The sequence below is a fragment of the Nyctibius grandis genome, chromosome 2 (genome assembly GCF_013368605.1).
Source record: "Nyctibius grandis isolate bNycGra1 chromosome 2, bNycGra1.pri, whole genome shotgun sequence".
NCBI lineage: Eukaryota > Metazoa > Chordata > Aves > Nyctibiiformes > Nyctibiidae > Nyctibius > Nyctibius grandis.
Window position 1 is genome coordinate 10,553,614 of NC_090659.1, and position 12,422 is coordinate 10,566,035.

A 12,422-nucleotide genomic window follows, 5' to 3' on the forward strand; every position below is an offset into this window, starting at 1 on the left:
GAAAATAATTCTCTAAGTGCATTCTTTTTTAAAAATGGCTAAACTAAAGATATTGCACCTAAGAAATAACCAACTGTTGTGATATTTATTTCTTCTCAGCAGTTAAGCTATAGGGTCGCGAATGGGTGATTTAGATCGCTTAAAGAACCGCTGTCAAAGGTATTTGCAAAAGCGGTTTTATTGAAATATGATGTTGTAGAAGTGCGACTTAATAAAATTCAATGGCAAGGTTCATTCTATTACTGTACTGCACAATCATTTGAACAATGATTCAAAGTTACAAATACAAAAATCAAAAGTTACCAAGACAAAAATCAGTTACCAAGACAAAATCTTATTGCACTATAATACAAGATTATGCATGATATCGGTCACTTACTAAAGATCTGCAGTTGGTGAAAGGTCTCTCCGCCTCGAGAAGCAACCTTGAGATGTGTCCCATCTCAAGGGGAGATGACTGCCATGCAGCCAGGCTCCTTAGTGTTGAGAGCTCAAAGATGGCTCACCTCGGCTGTCATATTTATGGAATAAAGTGGTTGGCTTATAGTCAAATTACATGTGATGGAAAAGCTACGCATGAGACTCCTTGTACCCACAACTTTCTTTGCTCCTTGATAAATGAGTCTTGGAAAAGCCACCCGCTACTCTTGTGTAAATTGCATGATCTGTGTTCCAAGCTTATATGCATCGATGCTCACTGTGTCACTGTGCTCCTTTGTGGGTTTTCAGAGAACAGATTGGAACTAGAGAAGTTCTTGGCCCAGTTACGTCTCAGGCCTTTACCTCCTTTGGAGCCTGTACAAAACTACTGCTAGTTTAGTTAAGCGGTCGAGTGCATTCATCACAGAAGATTATACTTTAATTGGCTGAGCCAAAGGACAGAAGTATCAGTAGGATGGGACGTCATTTTCCTTCTGGATACTATATTCAGACCCAAAAGGTACGGCATGAAATACTATAAACACAAAGGAAACCGGTCGAAAGTTAGAACACATTGGGTTTTGTTACCCCTTCTCAAACATTGTAACAGAAGGAAGGGATAAAAGAGTTTGAACAGTGATATTATATAAAATAAATGATCAATATGTCAAGTATAACGTTGTAACAAAAAATGTTTAGTTTTAGGTGACTTGGTAAAAAAATTTATTTTGATTTATGCCTAGACACTTTCCAATCCCTCTGTGAACAATGAACCTATAGTATTAATAGGACACTACCCAATGTGTCTTTTTTCTTTATAACAGTGGAAAAGAATACCGAAGTATTTGAAAGAAGAATGAACTTAAGCTTTGAGTGTTTTATCTGGCTCTGCTCCAAAACAAACGGAGCGCAGGGAGGGCAGTTACTCTAGGGTGCCGAGAATAACTGTCAGACTTAGAGTACTGAATGGTCTTTGTTCACCTCTTAAAAGAAGTAGTGGAGAGAGATTATATAGGGTACATAGGATATATTTATATGTTATGTATGTATATGCATTGCCAGTTGTTTCAGGAGGACATTAAAAAGAGAGAAAAGCAGAAGGTGATATGATCTTATTTTCCACTGAATGTTTTCTAAGTTTAGACAGTATTTTATTTTGAAATGCTGTGATACAAATTGGTGGTCATATGTTGTTGAAGTCCCCACCTGTTCCAATTATTTCTGTATGGAGTTGATTGCGAAGCTGTTGCATATAGAAACACGAAGCCACATCTGTGGCTTCTGTGACGGAAAGAGAAGAATTTCTGTCTTAGCGTGATGCTCATGTTTACAGTATCACTGAAGTTAAAATTTCTATGTTAATGTTGCTATGGATTCTGAGGCAGAAACAGGTTAGCAGACTTTAAATCAAGGTTATCTACAAGGAGAATGGGATGTTGTTCATGACAGCTTTACACCTCTTATTGCTTTCTGTGATTTTTCTAGTTAACCGCAGAGATCTCAAAATGAGATCCACTGCTGTTCTTCTGAAGCAGACTCTAGTCTTATACCCTGATTTTTTTTTTTTGTCATTTACCTTGGTGTTGTCCTACGAGGGGTAATATACTGCAGTCAGTAAAATGGAGTTGTGCTAGTGTAGCAACATGTGTGTAATACATCGCTGTTTCTGCTCAATAAAATATATGTGTTTTTCTCTCTTTTTTAATGGCTTGTCCATTAAGATGGCCTTAATATTCTTCACAGGTCTGATTTGAGATAGTTTTAAAAATCCAAATACTAGAAGTGTATTCCCTCCTTGATCTGCTTTAATGGAAGTTATGCCTAGGGATGAGAGGACAATAGATCTTCCCGTGTCTGAGTGAGATTACTTCTTTGGAGTTTCAGAAAGGTAATTTGTCTTTAAAAATGATGTTGTTTAAAAGTGCTTTGTTTGTTTCTTAAATGTAATAAATCGGAGCTGCCAGCTGCATAGAAGTAAGCAGAATCTTAGAAAAATACTCAGGTACTTGAAAATTATTTCTGGGAATCCTGGAATATGGGATTTACAAGCTTATGGTATGTGCAAAAAGAAAATCTTAAAGCTGTAAAGTAAGCCACGCACACACAGCTTCTGTCTCCTTTCAAGGGTTTATTTCCTGTGTCCTTCTAGCATCTGGCAAGAAATAAAGTCTTAAGATTGAGATGCAGTACAAGGGCTTAATTTTTCAGAGTGAATGTAGTTTAAATGACTTGCTATAAATGCATTGCAATGAACAGCAAGAAAACATAAAAATTAAGTAACCAGTTACCAGGACAGATCTACTTCCATGCTGTCTCTGCAATAAAGTATCAAGCTTAGAAGTCATCTTTTAGTGTGACAGATTCTCTCTCCCTGGGATGAATTAATGTGGTTTTGTTTTCAATGTCTTCGAGGTATTCAGAGGCCTGCCTTTTTGTTATTTACTTTTTTTATTTACTTATACTTAACAAATATTCATTTCTCACAGGATTGCGTGCTTGCGTCCCTGAATGTGGAACTTTGTATCCCAGCAGTAGTACAGCTTCTGACAGGATTAATTGGAAAACAGAGTTGTTGGTAAAGAGAGTTGTCAGAAAACACATCTTAAGATTTCTGAAATACCGATTCAGTTAAAATACTGATTCTTAAACTATCAGTTGTTACTGCTTACTGCTCTGAGAAGGAAGCAGTTTTCCTTATTGTCAGAAATCCAATTGGCTGCAGTGCTCAGTATCATGTGGTGCACTCCAGTAGCTGTCCTGAAGAAGATGTGGTGCAGATGCATCAAAGAGTAAGCAGACGAAATTTTATTGTTGAATAGGTAAAATATGTCCTGTGGTGGAAGAATTGGTCCCATGTCAACAAAACATTGGTATATGTCAGTTTTGGTGGCCTTCATTGTAAGATACTCTGTGGTAAATGAGTCATTTTTTGTCAAGCATGTTCCAAGATAATCCGCAAACCAAAATGGAAAGCTGTTTGCTTCATCAGTTACCTGCTTCCAAGAAACATATTCAGCGTAAGTGTTGAGTATATTTCCCTCACGATACAAGATTATTGTACGTGTTTTTTCTACCTTCAGTGTTAAGTTCCAGCTTCAGTTATGTTGGCCTCTCCAATTTTCAATACTTATTTTTTATATTATTGTTATTCTATAACCTGTAGGGTACAGTTAGTTTTATTCTCCAGGTACCTTATATCTAGTCATTCCCCAGCCTAACCACTCTACATAAACATTTTTCAGACCACTTCCCCTGAGTTGTAAAAATATCATTTATAATAACTGCAAGGGGAGACCATAAGGTCTATCATTGTATAAATCATTTCAACCATGAGATGGGAAATATTTTCAAAAGGAAGACATATTAACAACTGAATACATTTTGAAAAAAAGTTTCTTATAAGAAGCTTTTAAAGACTTAAAACTGAAGTTGAGGGGGCAATGTTCATTCACCGTACAATCACTTCGCTTGGATGGAAAAATCAAGAGGCAGATTCCAGCCTCACTGAAATGAGTGGCATAGAGCCCTCTCTGCACATGTGTGGCTTGCCTCCATAAGCCTAGCCACTGCTTATGCACGTACATCTTTTGAAACTACAAAACTGAGACATCAGGTGGAAGCTGACATTTCCTTTTACAGAAGTCTGTGGAAATGCCAAGGCCCATGGTACAGTACTTCCAAAGCAGGTGGTACAAGGATGCCAGTAGGAGCACATCCCAAAGGCATTTCTGCAGCGTGGAATTCCTCAGTCAGCCTGCTGGAGGTTTCTAAATGAAAGATGGAGATAGTCTGTTTTGGACAGCTGTTGCCATGGATTCCTGATTTTTGGGGTTTTTCCATTCCGTTTTAACCATTTATCAACATGGTCTGTATCATTTACATAGTTGATGGGTTTGGAAAAAAACATCAACTTCCAGTCATCTTAGCACCATTTTTCTGCTAAAAATAATGCTCAGAGAATGATGAATTACACTTCTTTTGTTCTACCCTACCTCTCTGCTAATTTCTTCGTCTCCTTTGAGAACATAAAATGATTACTATATCACTGACTTCTGGGTTTAAATTCAAAGTTTCAAAATGATTCTACTAACTCTTATGTTTTTCTCCAGTTACAGTTATTTCCAGATCTGTAGGTAACTCTGTGTACTAAATGCAATGCAATCCAGTGCAACTTACATTATGCTATAATAAAATAAACTTTTCATGTCAGAACTATATGCTATAATAAAATAAAGTTTTCAGAAGCCTATTTATTAATAACTCTTCACTATGAACTGCATTTACAGCTAAGTGTTGCAGCCATTTCCCATGCAATAACAAAAATTTACTACCACATTTTTCGTTCGGTAACATTTTATCATCTACAGTAGAAGAATTACAAATCCAGACAGTTAAATCCTAAGCCATATTTTTTCCAACTTAATACTGGTATCCTTTTGCTTGGAGGATACATACTAGCTTTAATTACACCCATTGTTTACTAAGGAAACAGCAGCATGACACTTAACCCTTTGCTTTACAGTTAAAGGAAAAAGTTCACAGAGTTGATGAAGGACTCTCTGCATGCAGGTGTGAAACTTCAGTGCAGCTATTGCTCTGTTTTTACAGCTGTTGATCTTTCACACCTCTCAAGCAGACCATGCTGGGCAGGAATTAGTATGTAGAAAATAACTGGGCACAGTGATCGGGTATCACTAACCTCATAATTCTTCTGCAGTATCTCAGGATAGTGTTTACATTTTCTTTCTACTTATTGTCAATTAGGTACAAAAGGAAAGAAATTGGTCTAATTATTTCAGTTGAAAATGAATCTGGATGCCTGCTTTATATACAGTTGTGGGGTTTTTTTCTTTTAATTTTTCTTATTATTATTCCAGTTATGTAATTTTTATTTCTAAGAAAATGGAACTCGGGCAATGATCTGAGAATATTTTACTCAAATCTTGATAAGGACACTTGAAAATTTCAGCAGACACCTCTCTGAAATAATTAATTGCCAATCTTTACATAGCCCTGATGAATATTGTGACGGTGCTAAGAATGAGATATTAGCAGCCCAGTTGCCTGTTTGGTAGAGACTTTTCTCATTAAAATAGTTCATTACATCATTTAGTGGTGGTGTTAAGGCTAAATATAGAGCCTCAAGACACCAAAGAACATTTTCAGCAGAAATAATGATGTCTGATAAGTTAAAAGAGACTAGAAAGAAAATCAAATGTGGAACTCATATCATTTTTATATATGACATTGTGTAGAAGGAAGCAAAAGTTGGGAGCAGGGTTTCAAACCAGACTGAAAATGCAACTGAAGGAAAGGGAGGATGGCCCAAAAGTGGTTGTGAAGGTCACAGCTGCTGTCATGTACGGTCTCTTGGGGAAAGCGGATCCACAGCTGGCCCAGAGCCTGTGAGGCAACTTCTATCACGAGGGGCAGAAGATGAGCTGAATCTTAATCTGGGAATTAAAGCTGTTTCTCCAGAAGGTGAGACTCCTTTCTACTGGTTCTAGTCATATGAAAGTCGTTGCAGAAATGAGGGAGGCTTTTTTTTCTGTAATGTATTACCAATATTAATCTTCAGTTTATAAGAAAGCATAGCAGTATCCCTGGTGTAAATGATTATCAGGCAACCGTATGCCTTCTAAAATTAGACCATAATGCTGCCAGATCTGATGTCTCTCTCCAGTTTTGGGATGTTACAAACATAATTCACAGATACTGTAATTTTCACAGAGGGAAATAGTACGCAGATGTACATTATCACTCTGTAATATCCAGAAAATTTAAGCCTATAGATCCCATTAAAAATACAGTTTTCAGTGAATCACAAGGAAAATGTTCTGTGAATCTATCTTTCTCTTACAACATTGAATTAAATGAATAATTTATGTAGTTCAATTTTTATTCCTTGTCCATTTTATTTTAAAGCAAGAATTAATTTTTCTTAGAATATTCTTAACGAAAAAAATGTAACATAGAAAGGATGGAATTTACGTACCATTTCCAACAAAGAAAAGAATTATTTTGATGCTTTTACTGTTATTCATGCCATAATAACTTATGTGACTTTCTAAACTATGCAATCTTGCATATGGAAGAATCTCTACCCTAGGGGTGGTGAGCTCGTAGCTGAGGTTGAAATAAAATTAATCTTTTTTTTTTCTTTCCATAATGCACACTCTTCATGCTTCATAATACTATGCGGTTTGACGCTTCTCCAGATAGATGCAGCCTCCTCATGATGTGTCATGCTTCATTATGTTAGCAAGTTCTGTTCCTTAGAGTTAATCAAATGGCCGGTGGAATTTTCTCACATCTGTTTCATGTGTGCCTTATGCATTTCTTTGCTGAAGGAAGGCATTTTATATCCCTCTGAAATGGCTTTTAAGAGCAAGTCTATAAATGATGAAGAAAGTGCTAAGGTCAAAAGTGTGGGATGCACCAAGAAGGTGGCCTAGTCCTCTGGTTGTTTACACAGGTGCTCTGCTAGTGCAAACCTGTTGCCCTTGGGGAACTTGTACCTGCCTTGGGACTTGGCTGATTTTCAGTTATGCTGCCAAACGAGAACTCCCCAACTGATCTCTGCCACTGTGGCTCGTGTGGAAGGAACTGTACAAATGCAGTTCCAGAGCAGTAGTAACAGGGTAGAAAAAAAGACAAAACTAGCAGAATTATGCATGTTCTGGTAAAGGAATAGCTCTAGGTCCATAGCAATGTATCAGAACACTAACATGCATGTTATTTTTGTGCTTCAGACCACCATGAGTTCCCAATGGGGAAGTTGGGGTTATATGTATCTCTGATGTTTATGCGTGTACTTTTCTTATTTCACTCTGTATTCACAATGCATGTTTTTCCCAAGTTAATGTTGGAACTAAAACCCAGTTTTAATTGGACCCAAAAGACTTACCGATATATTTTTATGTGCAAAAGGTCATCTTCTGTTCTTCTGAAGGTTAAAGAGATTCTTCATTCAGTGTAAGTCAAACCTGACCCATCCCAGAAGTCCCAGCAGACTTCTGTTCTCTCTTCATTTTTTACTAAAGGGTAAATGTGACACTTTTTCAGGAGTAATGAGGTCACCCTGTACTCTGACATCACTTTTCCCACCTTCCTCTTCCTTTAAGAGCTGCAAGCTCTTGTACCATTGCCAGGTGAGAGGAACCATCCCTCTGTGTAACACCTGTGGATACTGTGTAGGATAGGATAATGTTTGCACTAAAGCATGTCAGAATATCAACATATCTCAAACTAATTTGTATTTTCCTGCAAACTTGGTGAGTACAAATTTCCTTTCATGAACACATTCGTTTATTTATGTTAAATCTCATCTCTTCTTCTTTTTTTTTTTTTTAAATAGGAAGTCTTTTGTATTTACATTCTCTGAGCATATGAGTTAAATCCTCAGTTCTATATGGCTAATAAGCATAGCTGAGGCCTGATCAACTATTAGCTTAGACTGAGACCAAAAATCATAATAGCAACAAGTATTTGGAGGGAGTTTACCAATATCTGTACTGTTGCAAGCCACTCAGTCTCACGGCCTTGCCACAAGCATTGGCCAAGAGGTGACTGTTGCAAGGTGCCTTGAAGTTCAGCAAACATTAGAAATTATTTTTCTATCATTCTCAAGAAGATAAATTAACTTTTCCTCTGAAAGGGAGCTAAAATACATTTTGCCTTTTTTGTTCACTTGTTTAATAACAGCAAAACTGGCTACATATAAAAGCACACTGAAAGTCAAAGCTTGTTGTTTCTGCTTCATCATCACTGAGTTATGTCAAACAGCAGAGCTCTGGGTCTAGTGTTTGTCAGCTTCCTGCGTTCCAGGACCAGCAGAGGGAGCACAAAATGCTGGTTGACTGGTTGCTTTTCATTTCTTGACAATGATGTGGTTGACTTAAAAATGACAATCACAAATCCCAGAGGTTGTTAGAACCCACAGGGCATCATCAAGTTATATATTTTTCTAGCTGTTTGCTTAGAACTGTTACTGATGGTATTTCTCATCTCCCAAAAAATCACACACAACTTCCAGGTATTGATTGTTTTCTTCATAAAATCTGACTAATCTGTTTGTGATGGGTTTGAAAAATTAATTTTTCAGCTGAACTTTAGATGCCACATCTTTTGATCACCACCTAAAGGTCCAGATAAGTGGTAAACCAGTTAAGAATATGTAAAATTTTCTACTTCAAAATAAACTACCTTGGCTGATGTAATTCTGGAGCAAGTCAGCATCATGATCTTGTCAATTCGGTTTCTATACCTTTTTCTGTGTTATACAGCTGTGTGTGTGTTCTGCAGTTCTTGAAATATCTTGTTCCAGCTTCACTGCCTGAGGCCACAAGTGTGCAGCGCAGTTCTGTCTCCCAAAGTATGTCAAATATAATGAAAAAATGAACTTGCAAAAGAGCTGATTTTTGTATGCCTTCCTGCTTGATTCTATGCCTGCTCTTTTTGCTTTCCCCAGTTCTCCTAGGCTTTATTTTCTGCTTTTGGAACTGTATCCAAAGTTCCTCAGAATGAATTGCTTTCAAAAAGCTTCCTTATAATGAGGCTTATCACACAAATGAATGGAGCACTGCTGAACTCTCACAATGTGGCGCAGGCTGACTCAACCTTTCGATGCTTGCTGTCAGAATTAGCATTCCTGTCTAACAATGGTTTTTACCCCTTCTCTTTCTGTTGCTGAAGCTCATGACCTGATATATTCAAGAAATCGCACTCACAAAAATGAATAAAAAGTATAAGGATTAAAGTGAAGGTTAACCTCACAGAATAGGAGAACTTCAGAGTCGGGTTGCCTTCCTTATCCATTGGACCTAAGTATAGTAGTATAAGCAGAAGAGTGAGTGTTCTTGCATTTAGTGCCAAAGGTGAAGGTAGCTTTCTTCACAAGGGACAAAGCTTGCATGCTTTAAGAGTAACTTCAATGAAACTACTCTCACGCTGAGGCAAACAGGGTTGGACCACAGATGCATACTCTTCTGCTTTACCAAGGAGGACAGAAGAAGTGCTCAACATCTGTTGAACACCTTGTGCCCCTTTAGACCTCTGAACAGCCTAACCATGAAGGAGAAAATGTGCAAGATGCCTGTTTTGAACTGGTGAATGCTGAAAGAGTATAGGCTAGAAAGCCTTCCTGCCAATTTGTTGAAGACAGTAGCAGTAAATAGAAGAAAAGAGGACAGCCCTGCTGCCTGGAGTCCTGAGAACTGAACAGTTCTCACCAGAGCTCACACCCTGAATTACTGGTGTTGAGCAGCCCCGGGGGTTGTGTCTGCTTGTGTGCGCCCCAGATTGCAGCTGACCTTACAAGTTCTGGAAAGTTTTTGAGCACAGCCTTCTTCCCCAAGGGGACACAGTACAGAAGAAAAAAAGAGTGAGAATTTATCTGAAATCCTGTATTACCATTCTGCATGTAATTTTAACCTTGGGAAGGAAGGAAAGAGAGAAAAAAAGAGAGAAGAGGCAAGACATAAGAGAGAAGGGAAAGGAAGAGAAGGGAAGGGAAGAGAGGGGAAGGGAAGGAAAAGGAAAAGAGCAAGAACACCAAGACTCCTGTTCAGCATTTACTACTGAAATGTCCAGTGGAATGGAAACTCAAATAATATTTTTTTTTAAATAATCATAATAAATTTTTATTTCAGCCTTTAGAAATTATGTGTAACTCCCCATGCTGATCTGGCAAGCTTGTAGTTAGGCTTTCAGCCAGCTATCATGAGTGCTGGAAAAGCCTAGTAGTCCCAGCTCAACTGAGAGTGTTTCTGATGTGATATATGGTATGTATGGCATCCTCCACAATCAGAGTGTAAAAATCTGATGACTACAGAAGTTCTTTTTCATGTCTTGGCTTCTTCTGTTTAGTATTTTTTCAAAAGCAAGCAGTCTAGAAGCATTGTATATGGTGGACAACATCACATTTCTTCCATGAAGTTTTAATCCCAGTTTGTACTGATGACCTTGCACAATCTTTGAAAACCTCCATTGCTCCACTGATTAAGCTGATGGACTGACAGTTTTCTGCTTTCTATGCAAAAGATGCTTAACACCTTGCTTGATTACAGATACAATTGCACAGAATTATTAGCATTATGCAGTAGAAATTATGAAAGTGCAATTCATGATCATCTAGCTCCCAGTCTACTGTACTTTGTTAAAACAAGAGAATATTTAGGGGAAGAAAAATAGGAAGCAGGAGCAGGGTAGCTGATGATCCCATAAGCAATTCCACTTGAGGCAGAAACGAAGCATGCAAAATTTAGTTCAGAATTATTAATGTTCCTGGGGTTATAAACTATACTGAAAACTGAAAGCTATAAAGGAAATTATTAGACAACCTTAATTAAAAACATCACTACCAACTCCCCACATAATAAACACACTAGATCTGAGTAAAAGAAAATGAAGTTAATGGTGAATAAACATTTGAAATAAAAGGAATATTCTACAACTTGAGGAGGGGGGGCATTGTGAGCAGGGTCTGCCCCCCCACACCCCGCCCCATGGTCCCTGCAGCCCCATTTCTCACAGCAGTGGTAGAGAATCATGAAGCTGCTAAATTTGGGGAGGTTGTACATACCCACCCTGTCACACAGAGGAAAGATGAAAGCAGAACACCGATTACCCCTAAGTTAGTGCTAGATGAGGAAAGAGAAGTACAAACGGTAGAGACGCTGGACTCCCTGACGGCCAGAGGAGGCAGATGAGAGGCCAAGCAGGGAGGGGAGCTGACCTGACACCCCTGTTTGGGAGGGAGCCAAGACTGGCTGCAGAGATGAGCAGGACCTCGATGGGGAGCACCCGACAGGTACAGCCTTAGACAGGTCCAGGCTAGCTAAAGCAGAGATCAGGACGAACAAATCCGATTAACTTCTCCTAGGAAGTGACAATGACACCTGACAGGAGTGCCGCAGTAGACATAATCTCATTGGACTTCCAGAAGCCTTTTGCTGTGGTGTGGCTTCAAAGTCTGGTTTTTAAAACTGGTGTTGCTGGCAGGATTTTACTAGCTAAATCAGCAACAGAGTGAAGGAGGCAGGTTAAAAGCTCATTTGGATTTGGTGCTAATCACCTTGGCAGTGACCCTTTAAAATAAAAGGCATTTTAAAAATAGACTTTACACTGCTTGCAGCTGTAAGTACTGCCTGTGCTTACCCAAGCAAAGGCGGCTGACTTCAGTCAGAAAGATGAGCTTGATAGCTTTCTTTAATTAATTCTTAATAAAAGAAAAATAAAGCAGATGAAAGAAGCCAGCTCAAGAACTTAGAAGTAAGCCAAGAATTTCATACTTATGGTCTGGGTCTTGTAAGTACAAGCATCAGAGTAAACTTATTTCCATATGTGAAAATCAATGGTCTTTGTAATTAAATCTGTACTTAAAAGTATAACTATTTTCCTTAGGAGATGTTTTGCCTGCTTGTTTCACTAAGAGTTATACCACTACTGGCAGACAGGGAAAGTCTCAGGCTGCACGTAAGTTATAAAGGCACAATGGCATTACTTCTTTTCTTCTCGGGTGTAAGCTGCCCATGCACATCCTGCCATCAGGACCCCACCTTGCGCCTGTTTTCATAGAAACATCAAATCACCGAAAGATCAGCAGGAAGGGGCTGCTGAAGGTCTTTTAGTTGAAACCCCATCTCGAAGTAGGACTGTCACCACTGCTAGATCAGTGCTAGACCCTCTGGCTGGGTCTAGCTGGGTTGTGAAAATCTGATTCGCAGATTTGACAGCCTCTCTGGGTAATCTGCTCCAGTGCTATGCTACCCACCCAGCTTTGAAATTGCTGCTTTGGTTTTGTTTTTTTTTTTAGTGCTTTACCTATAATGCTTGATGAGCAGGGTTCCCTGAACACTAATTCAAAGGGGAGAAACCTTTATAAATAAACACACCCTTCCTTTTCTATTGTTTCCTACCTCAGGAGTGTGTTAAGCCTGAATTGTCAACACTGAGTACAATGTGTTGCGTTTTGTTGATTTCATCCAGTCTATTACTACTGA

At 38.5% G+C, this 12,422-nt stretch overlaps 1 long non-coding RNA gene across 2 annotated transcripts in view; it reads left to right on the forward strand.

Annotated features, from left to right (window-relative positions):
- The first annotated feature begins 5,816 nt into the window (after positions 1 to 5,816).
- The window catches only part of LOC137660370 (uncharacterized), a 39,451-nt gene continuing 32,845 nt past the window's right edge, over positions 5,817 to 12,422 (forward strand). For both annotated transcript variants that reach the window (XR_011047674.1, XR_011047675.1), the window contains exon 1: positions 5,817 to 5,901. This is a non-coding gene — a long non-coding RNA (uncharacterized lncRNA). The remainder of the gene's footprint in view (positions 5,902 to 12,422) is intronic.